The 14282-nt window shown below is 45.9% G+C and overlaps 1 protein-coding gene across 1 annotated transcript in view; it reads left to right on the forward strand.

Moving 5' to 3' along the window:
* The window catches only part of FANK1 (fibronectin type III and ankyrin repeat domains 1), a 96114-nt gene that overhangs the window by 43494 nt on the left and 38338 nt on the right, over positions 1-14282 (forward strand). The gene's annotated exons all lie outside the window — the stretch shown is intronic.

Consider the following 14282-nt stretch of genomic DNA (forward strand, 5'->3'; position numbering starts at 1 on the left):
TGGTGAAGCACATTTAAATTTATTTGTAATCCAAGGATGCCTAGCCTCCTTGTGTCCTGTGACCTCTGATTTCTGAGAGTTCTTAATATATTTACTTCTGTCTGAAAACTGACCTGGTGTAGGTAATGTGTGTCTTGTTAAAAATATTTAAATAATCTCAGAAAAACCCAGTACCTATATTCATCTGTTGTGGAACAGACTAGCCAAGATCTCCTAACCATTTCGTATTAAATTTGTTTTAGAATTCCTATCTGAGAAGCATCTTGACAAATCTCTCATCTTGATTCTCTGTAAATTGAGGTCAGGATTTTGCCGGTGAAAAGCTGGTATGCAGAGCGTGGGGCAGACCAAATGGGTGCTCCCACTGCGTGGGGGGGGGGTGTCACCAAGTTCATTAACGTGAGGCTGTGCCGACAAATAGTTTTCTCTTTGGAAATTCTGTTTTGTGTTTGATTCTCGAAATCTCATTTATTCTGTTGTCCTTTTTATTATCAGGGTTTTCTTGACTGTTGTGATTCTTTTTGAAACAGTTCTGCATACCATTTTAACCATCAGAGTTTTAAATTTCATTGTTAAATAGGAGAGGTGGTTTTTTTCTAGCATTTTGAAGGTCCTGCCAATTAAAACAATTTTTTTTAAATGTTTATTTCTTTTTGAGAGAGACAGAGTGTGAGTGGGGGAGCCGCAGAGAGAGAAAGAGAGAGAGAGAAAGAGACAGACAGAATCCAAAGCAGGCTTCAGACTCTGAGCTGTCACTACAGAGCACGACACAGGGCTTGAACTCAAGGACTGTGAGGTCATGACCTGAGCCAAGTCGGACACTTACCTGAGGTGTCCCAAACATCCTGCCAAGTTTTTTTTTTTTTTTTCAGTCCTCTCTTAGTTTCCAGTAGAATCCTTCCCTTCCAGTGTATTTGAATTTTGGAATGATCAATAATTGTAGAAAATATCTGAATGTGTCTGAAATTAAGGCAAACACAAGAGCAATTCAAATGCACTTAAAAATTGCTACCATGTTCAATCGAACCCCATAATTACGTAATCAAATTATTCTCTGCTACAGATCCTGAATTATTGATGGGATATGTGTAGGAGGTTTTCACTGGAAGGTTTGTTTCTTCGGGCTACCTGGCTGCATTGGTGGCCATTCTGCATGCTGTTTTATCTGGAACTGGCAGACTCTGTGAGGACGGGATGCCGTGGGTAACGGGAGTGTACACAGAGATGCATACATCACGCAGCCTGCCCTTTGCTACTTGCTGTTTGAAGTGAGGCTTTGTGCTTGTGGCCTACAAGCCAAGAATGTTGACTTTTTGTTTCGCCTGAGTTACCACAAAAAGAGAAAAGTATGGTGTGTTTATAATTTGTACACTTGGCTCATTGGGTGTATTTCTGATAGGGGAAAACTTCAGTTTTGATTAGTTATCAATGAGATCCACAACCTTGGCTTCAGATTTTAAATACTGGACGTTTGGGAGAATTTCCCACAGACTGGCCTCTGACTCCATCCACCGCTTTCTCTGAAGGGCACGTTCATGGGCCCCCGATCTGCTCACCCTGAACTGTGATGGGGGGTGAGTCCCGTGGGAGCGTCCCTGGAAGTGACGGTTCCAGGAGGGGGGTTGGGAGGCTGACGGTGCCACCTCACTGGTCCACAGCAGTGACTTTGAGCTGCATCAATACCTTCCCAAACCAAATGTGTTTCCAACTCAAGGCCCCTTTGTTGGGAGGAGTCCGGGTCCCTGCAATACTGCCAGGCCCAGAGGAGGTCAGAGGAGGAAGAAGGCGCTCTCCTGACGATTTGCAGTTCTGACGCCATTTTCGAATTATAAGCGAAAATGCCTTGCCATGTGAGCACATTGCTAAGACCCCTGGGAAGGGGCCAGGCCCGTGCAAGACCCCGAAGATTTGGGCTTCCTGAGCTCTGTAGTAAATGTCTCTCTGGGTCTAATTATTTCTTGGCTTCTGGACCCCCTCCTAGGTATTTAATAAACATGGGTCCATTTGGACTATGTCTGTGGGGCCCACCCCATGTCCCGAATCGCCAGCGTGAGCATTCTGTCAGTCGCCTCTGCCCCCCGGGGCCTCTTTCCTTCACACTGCCCCAGCCGCTGCGGGACCCCCGGCTCTGCCCCCGTGTTCATGTGGCCAAGGTGCCTTAGCCCAGCCTGGGGTCTGGGGGGCGAAGGAAAACCATTTTCTGTCTCGGGGAAGCCCCTACGATGACCAGATTCCTGGATGCTGTGACTCTGGCAGGGATAGCTGCCCCCCCCCCACCTGTCCCTGCATCTTGGTGGAAATCTGCCACCTTATGAGGGCAAAGGTCTATATCAAGAGTATCAGATGTTGGGGCACCTGGGTGGCTCAGTCGGTTAAGCCTCCAGCTTCGGCTCAGGTCAGATCTCACATTTGTGGGTTCGAGCCCCGCGTCAGGCTCTGTGCTGACAGCTCAGAGCCTAGAGCCTGCTTCCGGTTCTGTGTCTCCTTCTCTCTCTGTCCCTCCCCCTTTCGTGCTCTGTCTCTCTCTGTATCAAAAATAAATAAAACATTAAAAAAATGAAAAAAGAGTATCGGATTTTGGGGAAGACATTCTTTTGTCCTTTTTCCCTCTGGATCCAAACTGTGGCTGATGACACGTGCATTTACAAAGGTCTTGCTCAGCTGAGAGCACGTTCCTGAAGCTTTCTGTACCAATCCAGGTACACGGGCCAGTGAGTGTGCCCAAGGGCCCCACCGCTAATTCCAAAGCTGCTTTAAAAAAAGGTTCGAAATGATGATACTCCGTGAATACACGGAACACCACTGAACTGTAGGCTGTAGCTAAAGGAATGTTACGGTACGTCAATTCTATCTCAATAAAGCTGTTTTTAAAAATGTTTTTACAAAAGTCCAGTTGGGCTGCTGAGTCCAAGGCAGTGCCAGCAGAGAGCAGAGGAGACGTCCCATGTCCCCAGAGTAAGTGCCTGACGTGACTCAGCAAAGGGTGGGCTGGTGGCCCTGTGGGACAATGGCAGCTTCACCTCCACAGAGAGGTCTGTAGAAGGTGCCAGGTTCTCCTCTCAGCTACTGATTTGAAGGCATATCCCACCATCTATTTCTAGGGGGGTGGTTCTCAGACTCGGCTGTGTGCCGGAATCACCTGGAAGTCTGTAAAGACTCTAAATGCTTGGCCTCGGCCTCACCAGTTGCCGACTCAGTAGGTCTGGGTCAGAACTGAGAATCTGCATTTCCCACAAGGTCCCCGTGATGAGCCAGGAACCACACATTGTGAACCACTTGGCCTCTGGCTGCCAGAGCTCAGTGTCCAGGGAGGGTCGCCAAGTCTGGCCCCGGGGGTTGGGGGGCAGCTCCTGGTTTGCGTCAGGCTCTTGGTTGAGGTGGAATCTCCAAGAGCCCCCCACCCACACCCCGGTTCCAGGGGACTGGCTGGGGCTGAGGGCTATCTAATGATTTTTCAAAGGGCTCTCGATGCCCCTTTAGTAGAAAGGAGCTGCCTCAGGGCCCCTGGGAGGTCTGGGAGGCTGCGCGGGCAGTCTTCAGACCCCTCCCTGCCTACTTGTCACCAGCTCAGCTCTGTTCTTATGTCAAGGGTGTTGGGTCCTGTAGATGAGTTTGTTTGAAGAATGGGTGCCATTGCATGGCAGGTAGTATCTATGGTAACCTTCTGGATTCTGGGCTCTGGAAGATTCCTGTGAAGGCCAGGTCCCAGGGGGCCAGCAGGGCCGGGATGCCTCTTGGTGGCTGCCTCGTACGAACTTTGCCATTTCATGGAGGGTCCCCCCTCCGGATCCAGCACAGGTTTGTGATTAACACAGCCCCCCGACTGAGGGCCCTCCTATCCCTGGGAGGTCTCTGTGCTGGAGTCTAACTTCTGGGCAAGGGTGCCGCCATCACCCAGGGGTGTTTGCGAGCCTGTGCTGAGTAGTTATTCTACAGCTCTGAGCACAGCATCTGTCTGGCTCAATGGCCACACTCACGGAAATATTAGTATTGCCATAACGGTTTCGTTATGTGGTGAAAAGCATAAAATTATTCTTCTCAAATCAGTTTCAGATAAAGTCAATATGGATTTCATATCATAGAAGAATTTCAATAGCTAATGGATTTTTTCTCCTGTAATGGGAAAAAATGGATTTTTAGTCTTAAAAAATTGGAAGAGGAAAACTAATTAATAGAGCAAAAGAGTAAAAAAAAGGTTTAAAAGGAATGATTGCTTGAAATGATAACATTAGCAGAAATCACTCCGGTACTTTTTATCACTTGCTCTACTTGACAAAGAATTTCTGTGAAACACTTGTAATACTCCTGAGATATAAGTATCTTATTTTTTAAATGATGTTTTAATAAAAATCCAGTTACACGCTTCATGTCAAGTGATTCTTTAGCTCCCAAATAAAATCAAGTTCCTCCCAAGTAGGAATGAATATACATTCTGCAGCAGGGCGATGGGGGTGGAGAAGGAGGACAGTGACTCAACGCATATTCAAGGAATTTAAGACTTTGAGTTTTTTATTTAAATGAACTATGATCAATTACCCTGGCTTTGACCGAGTGCCATGTGAGGCCACATTCTTCACATCAGGAGGAAAACGGAGATACAGTAAAACTTTGGTTTGCAAGCATAATTCATCCCAGAAACACGCTTGTAATCCAAAGCGCTCATATATCAAAGTGACTTTCAAGAACCATTGGCTCAGTTGTGGTCATGTGACATTCAGTGTCCTGTCCTACTCGTATTGCAAGATCTGGCTCGTTTATCAAGTTAACATGTTTTAGAAATGTTTGCTCATCTTGCCAAATACTCACTGAACAAGTTCCTCACAATCCAATATTTACTGTGTTACGAAATTTGTATAACAATTTGGCTGTAAGGTGTATTTGTTTTACCTTCCCAGAAGGCAAATATAAAAAATATCAGCTCTTGGAGCTAAATCAGTATATATTTTTTAATGTTTATTTATGGGAGATACAGAATTTGAAGAAGGCTCCAGGCTCTGAGCCATCAGCACAGATCCTGATGCAGGGCTTGAACTCACAAACCTGTGAGATCATGACCTGAGCTGAAGTCAGATGCTTAACTGACCAAGCCACCCAGGCGCCTCCAAACCAGTAGTTTTATGATACTTTTTTGGGATGGAGGGAGACATAGCCAGGGTGAGGATTGAATATATTTGAAAGGGGATTTTAAATGATATTCTATTGAGGATTTTTACTCTAGAAACACTAAAAAATAAAAGGCTTTAAGTTTGCACAGAAAAGAAAATTCATTGGTGATTTCCATTGCCTGCTCTGCTATGGAGCCGTCAAATATAATGCAGGTTGTATTAGCACAGAAAATGCCAATGCATAGTCAGATTTACTGCTATGTATGAACATGAATAATCTTTATTTCTTTCCCACTTGAGGTCAAGTTGAAAGTTTTTACTCTAGACCAAAGGCTCTTGTTGGGTTTGCAGAAAATATAGCACAGGTGCGTGGGCAGTGATAGACTTACTGTACCTGCTTGTAATGGTCCAACGTAATTACAGCAATGTTAACGTTTAAAATGTATTGTCAGGCCTTTTGGATACATGTAAAGTGATAATTACAAGAGTTAAATGAGTGTGTGACAATGAGTGTGGGTATATCCGTGTAGCAGTGTGTGTGCTAGCATTGAAGGGACTCGGGCTCTTCAAGAACATATCTGGCCAACGAGGGGAAGATAGTTTTGGTAAACAACTATAAAGGCAAAACGGGAACTCATTACGAACTTGTGTATCGGGGTGGCATAGAACTCCTCGAAATCTTTGAGCCACGCCATGTGACGTGCGTGAGACCCTTATGACCTAGCACTTCGACCCCTAGCCTCTGTGCTGTCACAACGTATGTTTGTTCTGTGGCTTATTTAGGCAGGTGATACATTTACCTACATATGTGCCATTTTTAGCACGCTTTATTCCCTTGTGTAGATTGTGGTTTTCCTCTCGTAGGATTTTTCTTCTGCCTAAGAAATTTTCTTTAACAGTTTTTATAGTTCAGGGTTGCCAGTGATGAATTCTTTCAGCTTTTGTTAGTCTAAAGTAACTTTTATTTTGCTTTTATTAAAAATGTTTGTTTATTTTTGAGAGAGAGAGACAGAGCATGAGCAGGGGAGGGGCTGAGAGAGAGGGAGACACAGATTCTGAAGGGCTTCAGGCTCTGCGCTGTCAGCACAGATCCCGACACCAGGTTTGAACTCAGGGACCACAAGATCATGACCTGAAGTCAGACACTCAACTGACTGAGCCACCCAGGTGCCCCTGCTTTTATTTTTTAAAGAGATGGCCACTGTGGGGGCGGGGGTGGCACCTGGGTGGCTCAGTTGGTTAAGTGTCTGATTTCGGTTCAGGTCATGATCTCACGGTTCACGGGTTAGAGCCCTGCATTGGGCTCTAGGCTGACAGCTCAGAGCCTAAAGCCTGCTTCAGATTCTATGTCTGCCCCTCCCTGCTCATGCTCTGTCTTTCTCGCTCAAAAACAAATAAACAGTAAAAGAGAGAAGTGGCCACTGAGTAAATAGTGTTTAGGCCTTTTTTCCCCCCGCTTGGGTACTTTTTTAAAAGATTTTTTTAAAAGTTTATTTATTTATTTGGAGAGAGAGGAGCAGGAGGATCAGAAAGGAGAGAGCGAGAATCCCCAGCAGGCTCCGCACTGCAAGTGCAGAGCTTAACAGGGGCTCGAACCCACAAACCATGAGCTCATCATCACCTGAGCAGAAACCAAGAGTTAGTCACTCAGCTGATTGAGCCACCAGGCACCCCTTCCTTGAAAACTTTCTATTTTGTGATTGCTTTGGTAATTTCTGAGGAAAGGTCCTCTGTCCTTCTTTGTTCCCTCTGGGTTGATTCCCCCTCCCTGGCCCCCGCCCCCAACTTATGGCTGCTTTTAAGATTTTTCACTGAATTACTGGGCATCCTGGTGGCTCAGTTGGTTAAGCATCTGATTTGGCTCAGGTCATGACCTCCTGGTTCATGGGTTCAAGCCTTGTGTTGGGCTCTGTGCTGACAGCTCAGAGCCTGGAGCCTGCTTCAGATTCTGTGTCTCCCCCTCTCTCTGCCCCCCCCCCTTGCACTCTGTCTCTCTCAAAAATAAACATTTAAAAAAAAAAGATTTTTACTAAATTTCAGCAATGAGGTTAAAATCTACTTGGCACAGTTTTCTTAAGTTTATTCTGCTACAGGTTCTTGAAGTTCTGGATCTGTGGGTTTATTTGGGAGATCTATGACTTCTTCAAATAATTTTCTGCTTATTTTTTTCCCTCTCCTTGAACTGCAATTACATATCAGGTGGACTGCTCAATGTTTCCTTTAGTTCACTGATGCCCTGTTAATTCTCAAGGTTTTTGCCTCTCTGTGCTTCTCTGTGCTTTTAATTTTACCATTAAAAAAAGTATTTAAGTAATCTCTATCCCCAGCACGGGGCTCCAACTCAGACCCTAAGATCCAGAGTCTCATATCTACTGACTGAGCCAGCCAGGTTGCCCCATTTTACCATTAAATTTTTTTTTAATGTTTTATTTATTTTTGAGAGAGAGAGACAGAATCTGAAGCAGGCTCCAGACTCTAAGCTGTCAGCACAGAACTGGATCTGGGGCTCAGACTCCTGAACAGTGAGATCATGACTTTAGCAGAAGTCAGATTGTTTAGCTAACTGAGCCACCCAGGTGCCCCTACCATTTTTTAAATTGCTACGTCTTCTAATTTATTGATCTATTTTTCTGCCATGTACAATCTGCTGTGAATTGCATACAGTTTATTTTTCATTTCATTTTGGATCCTTAATTTCCAACAGGTCCAATTAGGCATTTTTTATGTCTTCTTTCTTCATCATGCTCATGTTCTTATCTTGAACAGCTAGAGCATACTTCTAGGTCAATGTGCTCATTTATGAAATCTGTTTATTTCTGGGTTCACTCCTATTGATTCCCCCCCCTCATTATAAGTAATATTTTCTGCTTTTCACATTGGTGATGCCTCCTTGTTCTAAAATAGCTTATTTTTTATAATAGTTTTAGATTTACAAAAAAAGAATCACAGCTAGTACACAGCTTCTACATAACCCACACCCCATTTTTGCTATTAATGAAAGTCTACACTTTGTTTATATTTCCAAGTTTTTACCAGATGCCTCTTTTTCCTTCCATGATTCCATCCAGGATACCACGTTATATTTAGTCATCCTGTCTCTTTGCCTCATTAAGCGGTGGTGGTTTTTCCAGACTTCTCTTGTTGGGTGGGAATGACCTCCGTGATTTTGAGGCGAGCCAGTCGGGCACTCTGTAGAATGCCTCTCAGTGGGATTTACCTGATGTTTTCCTCAAGATTCGGTTGAGTTTATGGGTTTGGGGGCAGAAGACCACAGAGGTAAAAAGGCCATTTTTGTTGCACCGATGCCCCACCGTCGATGTTGATTTTTAACCATCCGGGTGGGGCGATTAGAGTCACTTTTCCCTCCTGCCCCTACTGATCCCCCCGTGTGGCCAGGAGCCTGCAGTTACATTCACCTCCGTGTGGACAGATCCTTCGCATAAATTATCTGGAGTCCTTCCCCCGGGAGATCTGTGCTGCCTTCACGTTCGTTGATCCTTTCACATCAGAGGGACTCCTGGGTTCCTGTGTTACACTTTGGGTCATGGTCTGATACTTCCATGTTGTGCTCAGGTCTCCCAGCTTGAGTCCCTGGAGGTTTCCAGTCGGTGCCTGTGTCCCTGTGGTGTGTTTTCACCTCGGTGGGCTTTTTTTTTTTTTTTTTTAAACCACTGACTTAGTTCCTGGCACTATTGGGGCTGCCAACTCCTCTTGTATGTTTTTTGCCCCATTTCTAGAATGAGCCCTTTCTCCGAGGAGTCTTGGTTTCCTTAATTGAAGAATCGCATTAGAAACCCACATCTAGGTGCTAACTGTGCTTGTTGCCAATGGGGCATCACTGCTTCTAGGACTGCTCAGCCGACAGAGCAAGGAATCTCGGAGTGGGTCCACACGTAAATATTTGTACATGCGAGTTAAGCTACACGAGTTCCTACCAGTATCTCCCACTGTAATTTAATATGGGGACCATCCTAGCCTCTTCTCCTTCCTTCTCTGTCAAATCTCCCTCCAGTAGTTACAGATGTGGTTGTCACCCCCTGCCATTCGTTAACTGTTTAGTCCCACTGGACAGGCACAGCAAGAGCAACGGTGAGCCCCTACTCCCGTGGCAAAGAGTGTCAGCACCTGGAGGAAATGCCTGTGTGCGGTTTCTTTTCCCTTTGATTTGAGTATCTGCATATGTCAAAGTTACCTAGAGTGGAACCCTTCCCCCTACCCATCAGTGAGGTGGCATCATACATTTGTAACAGAATTAAAGATTGCTTTGTCACATTCTGCATTCCGCCTTGGGAATCGCCATATAGCTCAATGATTAAAAATGTGCATATAGGAGCGTGTGGTGGCTGAGTGGGTTGAGCGACCGTCCGACTGCTGATTTCGGCTCAGGACATGGGATCGAGCCTCAGGTCCGGTTCCACACTGAATGTGGAGCCTGCTTAAGATCGTCCCTCTTAGAAGTCAGTCAGAGACACACAGATACTGTTTTCACTCATATGTGGATCTTGAGAAATGTAACAGAAGACCATGGGGAAGGGGGAAAAAGTTACAGAGAGAGAGGGAGGCAAACCATAAGAGACTCTTAAATACTGAGAGCAAACTGAGGGTTGATGGGAAAGGTAGGGGAGAGGGGAGAGTGGGTGATGGGCATGGAGGAGGGCACTTGGGGTGAGCACTGGGTGTTGAAACCAATTTCACAACAAATTATATTTAAAAAATTCTTTCTCTCTCCCCCACTCATACACTCTCCTCTCTAAAAACAAAAAAAAAAAAATAGAAAAAAGTGCATTCATTAAGCTTCACTGTTCAGTAAAGTCCTACAATTTTTGACAAATGCATGGTATCCTGTATCCACCTTTACAGACAGATCCATAAAGAATAGTTTCACTCTCCTAAAAACTCTCCTGTGTTTCACCTACTCACCCCTTCTTCCCTCCCCTGGCCCCGCTGCCAACCTCGTATGGGTGCATCCTTTTGGGACTGGCTTCTATGCATTTGAGATTCTTCTCACGGCTCAACAGGTCGTTCTTTCCTTGTTGAATAATATCTCCGCCGGAGGGATGTACCAGAGTTCTTTATCCATGCACCTGTCAAAGGACCGGTTGCTTCCAATTTTGGGCAACGAATATAACTGTTGTAAAGATTCTCATACAAATTTTTGTGTTGACCTAGGTTTGCAAATCAACTGGGTCATTACTTAGGCTCCTGATTGGTGCGGCATATGGTAAGACTATGTTCAACAACAAAAGAAAACCCCAAAAAAGGCTGCCAAATATTTTCCAAAGTGACTGTACCAAGAGCAGTGAATGAACGTTCTTGTTGCTGTTGGCTAGGGTTTGGTATGGTCAGCGTTTGGGGTTTCATCTGTTGGGAAGGTGTATAGTGGTATGTTTTCATTTTCGATGTCCTGTTGAGTGATGGGAAACATCTTTTCATTTGCTTATTTGCCATCTGTATGTCATTTTGGTGAGGTATCAATTTAGATCTTTTGCCAATTTCTTTTTAATTTAATTTTTTATTTTTGAGAGAGAGTGCAAGAGCACAAGCAGGGGAGGGGCAGAGAGGGAGAAACAGAATCTGAAGCAGCTCCAGGCTCGGAGCCGTCAGCCCAGAGCCCGACGTGGGGCTCAAACTCACAGACAGATCATGACCCAAGCTGAAGTTGGACGCTTAGCTGACTCAGCTCCCCAGGCGCCCCTGGAAGGTATTTTTAATTGTAGGTGGTGGGCATATAGGGAAGTACCAGGTTAGTCAGGGGGCAGAAGGGGTGAGGGGCCCTGGGCAGGAGCCTTTATTATGGTTTCTGTGGAGAAGGTAAGACAAGGCAGAATCAGTGGGTTAAGAAGCTACTTTGCTGGGGTGCCTGGGTGGCTCAGTCGGTTGAGTGTCCGACTTCGGCTCAGGTCAGATCTCATGTTTGTGGGTTCGAGCCCCGCGTCGGGCTCTGTGCTGACAGCTAGCTCAGAGCCTGGAGCCTGCTTCAGATTCTGTGTCTCCCTCTCTCTCTGCCCCTGCCCGCTCATGCTCTGTCTCTGTCTCAAAAATAAATAAAACACTAAAAAAAAATTAAAAAAAAAAAAAAGAAGCTACTTTGCAGAACTCGCACGGGCTCTGGGGCATGGGGGCCGCCCCTGTTTGTCTGGGCTCTGACGGGTGCTTGGGGCAGGTGGCTGTTGGCCTGGAGTTTAAGAGCCCAGAGGAGGAGGGAGGAAGCATGTGCTCTGGGTGGGCTCATTTTCATGTGGAAGGGGCCCTGGGAGGGGCCATCTCCCTGGGGTCAGCAAGGCCCCCCACTCCCCAGGTCAAAACCTCAGAATGAAGAAAGCGTGCTTCCTGTGTGACTCCACATCCCTTCCTGGGCAGGGGCTTGCCTTCCTCTGAGTTTGCTGATCTTTGTTGGATCTTAAACTGCCTGTTTAAGACTGCATCTGCTCTGGACGGAGTTGAGGGGCTTAAGGGCACTGTGGCCACTTGGGATCCCCTGGACCGACTCCCTTAGAGCTGGGGAGTCCGACACCCCAGCATATGGGTGCCGTATTCCTCTGGCCTCGTGGTGACCTTGCCCCCCGCTGCCTGCTGATGAGGCCACCTCTGGCTCCCCCCAGTGCGCTGACTCCTGCCTCTCTGCCTCTGTAGATTCCTTCCATCCTGATTTCCGGATGTTTCTATGTTGGCTTTGGGACAATGAAGCCCAGCTTTCTGTTCCTGTTGGTTCCTGACGGATCTGAACCCTGCTTGCATTTCACATTAGTTTTAAATTGGGGCAGGGGTGAAGCGGTGGGGGGGGGGGGCGGTCTCTGGATAATTCTACCTCTGGTATGACCAGCAGTGCCTCAAAGGGTGTGCCCACCCCAGCTGTAACGATTGTGGAGTGGAGGGGCCTTCAGAGAGTCACATGAGGGGCTTCAAGGCCCACCTCCCATCGCCCTGGCACCCCCCTCCCACGGAGTTCCATGTGGATTACCACCGTTGTGTCCTGACGGGTGTCCCTCCTCCTGCCCTTACCCCACATCAGTCTGCTTCCAATATGGTAGCCAGAGGGATCCAGTGAAAACCTAAATCAGATTGAGTCACGCCCATACCCCGAACTCTCAATTACCTCCCATCTCCTGCAGAACAGAGGTCAGATTTTGCAGCGACCAAAAGACTCAGGATTTATTCTCTCCTGTCGACTCCCTTGCCCCCACTGACTTCTCTCCCCTCATCCCTCCCATTCTTGCTCATGATCCTGTAACAGACTGGCCTCCTTGCAGTTGAGGAAATGTGCTGGCCTTGCTCCTGCCTGAAAGGAGCCGGCGGACCGGAGGGCCCTTCCTCCAGATGCTTCCACGACTCTGCTCTCGGCTCTATGGGTTCTTGATCCTTACTCAGAAGTCACGTCCTCAGTGGGATCTTCCTAGGCGACTCCAATCCCTGCTTTGTTTTTCCTTAGCACTTAGGATCAGCCTATGTGCCATATTTTTTTTTCCTTTAAAAACCAACTTTACTGAGAGGTAGTTTCTATATAACGCAGCGTATCTTAAGTATGCAGTTAGGTGTGTTTCAGCGAATGTATTCGCATGTGTAACCAGGACATCAGTCAAGATCTACAGATTTCTATCACCATAAACCTCCCCCCGAGGCGCCTGGTTTCCTTGCAGGCCCGTTTCTAGGCAGTTCCTGATCTGAATAGTGTCCCTGTAGCTCTCTGGGTCTTCTGGAACTTCATGCAAGTGGAGTCCCTCAGTATGAGCACGTACGTCTGGCTTCTTTGGCTCTGCATAATGGTGGTGTTTCATCTGTGACTGCGTGTATCAATAGTACAGTAACTATTTATTGGTTATTAGGAATTATTCCCTTTAATTGCTGAGGGATATTTCATTGTATGGACATATCACGGTGTATTTACCCACTGATGGGCATTTGGTATGGGTTTTGGTTTTGTTATGAATAAAGCAACTCTGAACATTCACGTACATGTCTGTCTGTGGACAGAAGTTTCATTCTCTCTGGATAGACATCTAAGGGTGGAATTGGTGTTTCTTTGTGCAGTTTCTATATTTAACTTGATTAGAAGTTGCCCAGCAGTTACACAAAGTGACTGTACAGTTTGATGCAGGAGTTCTAGTCCTGCAGCCTAACCAACACTCGGAATCTTTCATTTTTTTGTCATTCTGGGCAGTTTGTTGTTCTACCGAATAGTCAAAAAGAAACTAGGGGTGCCTGGTTGGCTCAGTTGGTTGTCTGACTTCTGCTCAGGTCCTGATCTCTCAGTCCATGAGTTTGAGCCCCACGTTGGACTCTGTGCTGGCACCTCAGAGCCTGGAGCCTGCTTCAGATTCTGTGTCTCCCTCTCTCTCTGCCCCTCCCCTGCTCACTCTCTGTCTCTCCCTGTCTCAAAAATAAAGAAAAAAAGAAAAACAAAACTGGAGGCATCACAGTTCCAGACTTTAAGATATATAACAAAGCTGTAGTCATCAAAACAGTAGGGTACTAGCATAAAAATGACACATAGGTCAATAGAACAGAATAGAAAACCCAGCAATAAACCCACAATTATATGGTCAGTCTTCGATCAAGGAGGAAAGACTATCTTTTGGGAAAGAGACTATGGGGGAAAAAGACAGTCTCTTCAACAAATGGTGTTAGAAAAACAGACCAAAGAGTAAATGTTTTTAAATATATTCTGGACATATGTCTTTTGTTAGATGTATGTATCACTAGCGTTTTCTCCCAGTCTCTGTCTACTTTTTTTTAAATTGATTTTCAAAGAGCAGATATTTTAATTTTATTGAAATTAAATTTATCAATTCTTTTGCTTTTATGGTTAACACTTTTCGTGTCCTGTGTAAGAACTCTTTGTAAACCTATGGTTGTAAAGTTTTCTTATAACAGTCTGGGGTGTCTGGGTGGCTCAGTAGGTTAGGTGTCTGATTCTTGATCTTGGCTCCGGTCATGATTTCATGGTTCATGAGATGGAGCCCCGTCCTGCATCACGCTCTGTGCTGACAGTGCGGAGCCTGCCAGGGATTCTCCCTCTCCTCTCTCTTCCCCTCCTCTGTTCACACATGCACATGCTCTCTCTCAAAATAGATGAACTTAAAACAAATGTTTTTTCTTGTAACATCCAATGTATTTTGTTTATTTCCTTTGTTGGGTATCTTCCCCCCACCCATGGAAACATAAACTCCTCAAGGTTGA

The sequence above is a fragment of the Suricata suricatta genome, chromosome 2 (assembly GCF_006229205.1).
Source record: "Suricata suricatta isolate VVHF042 chromosome 2, meerkat_22Aug2017_6uvM2_HiC, whole genome shotgun sequence".
Classification (NCBI taxonomy): Eukaryota; Metazoa; Chordata; class Mammalia; order Carnivora; family Herpestidae; genus Suricata; species Suricata suricatta.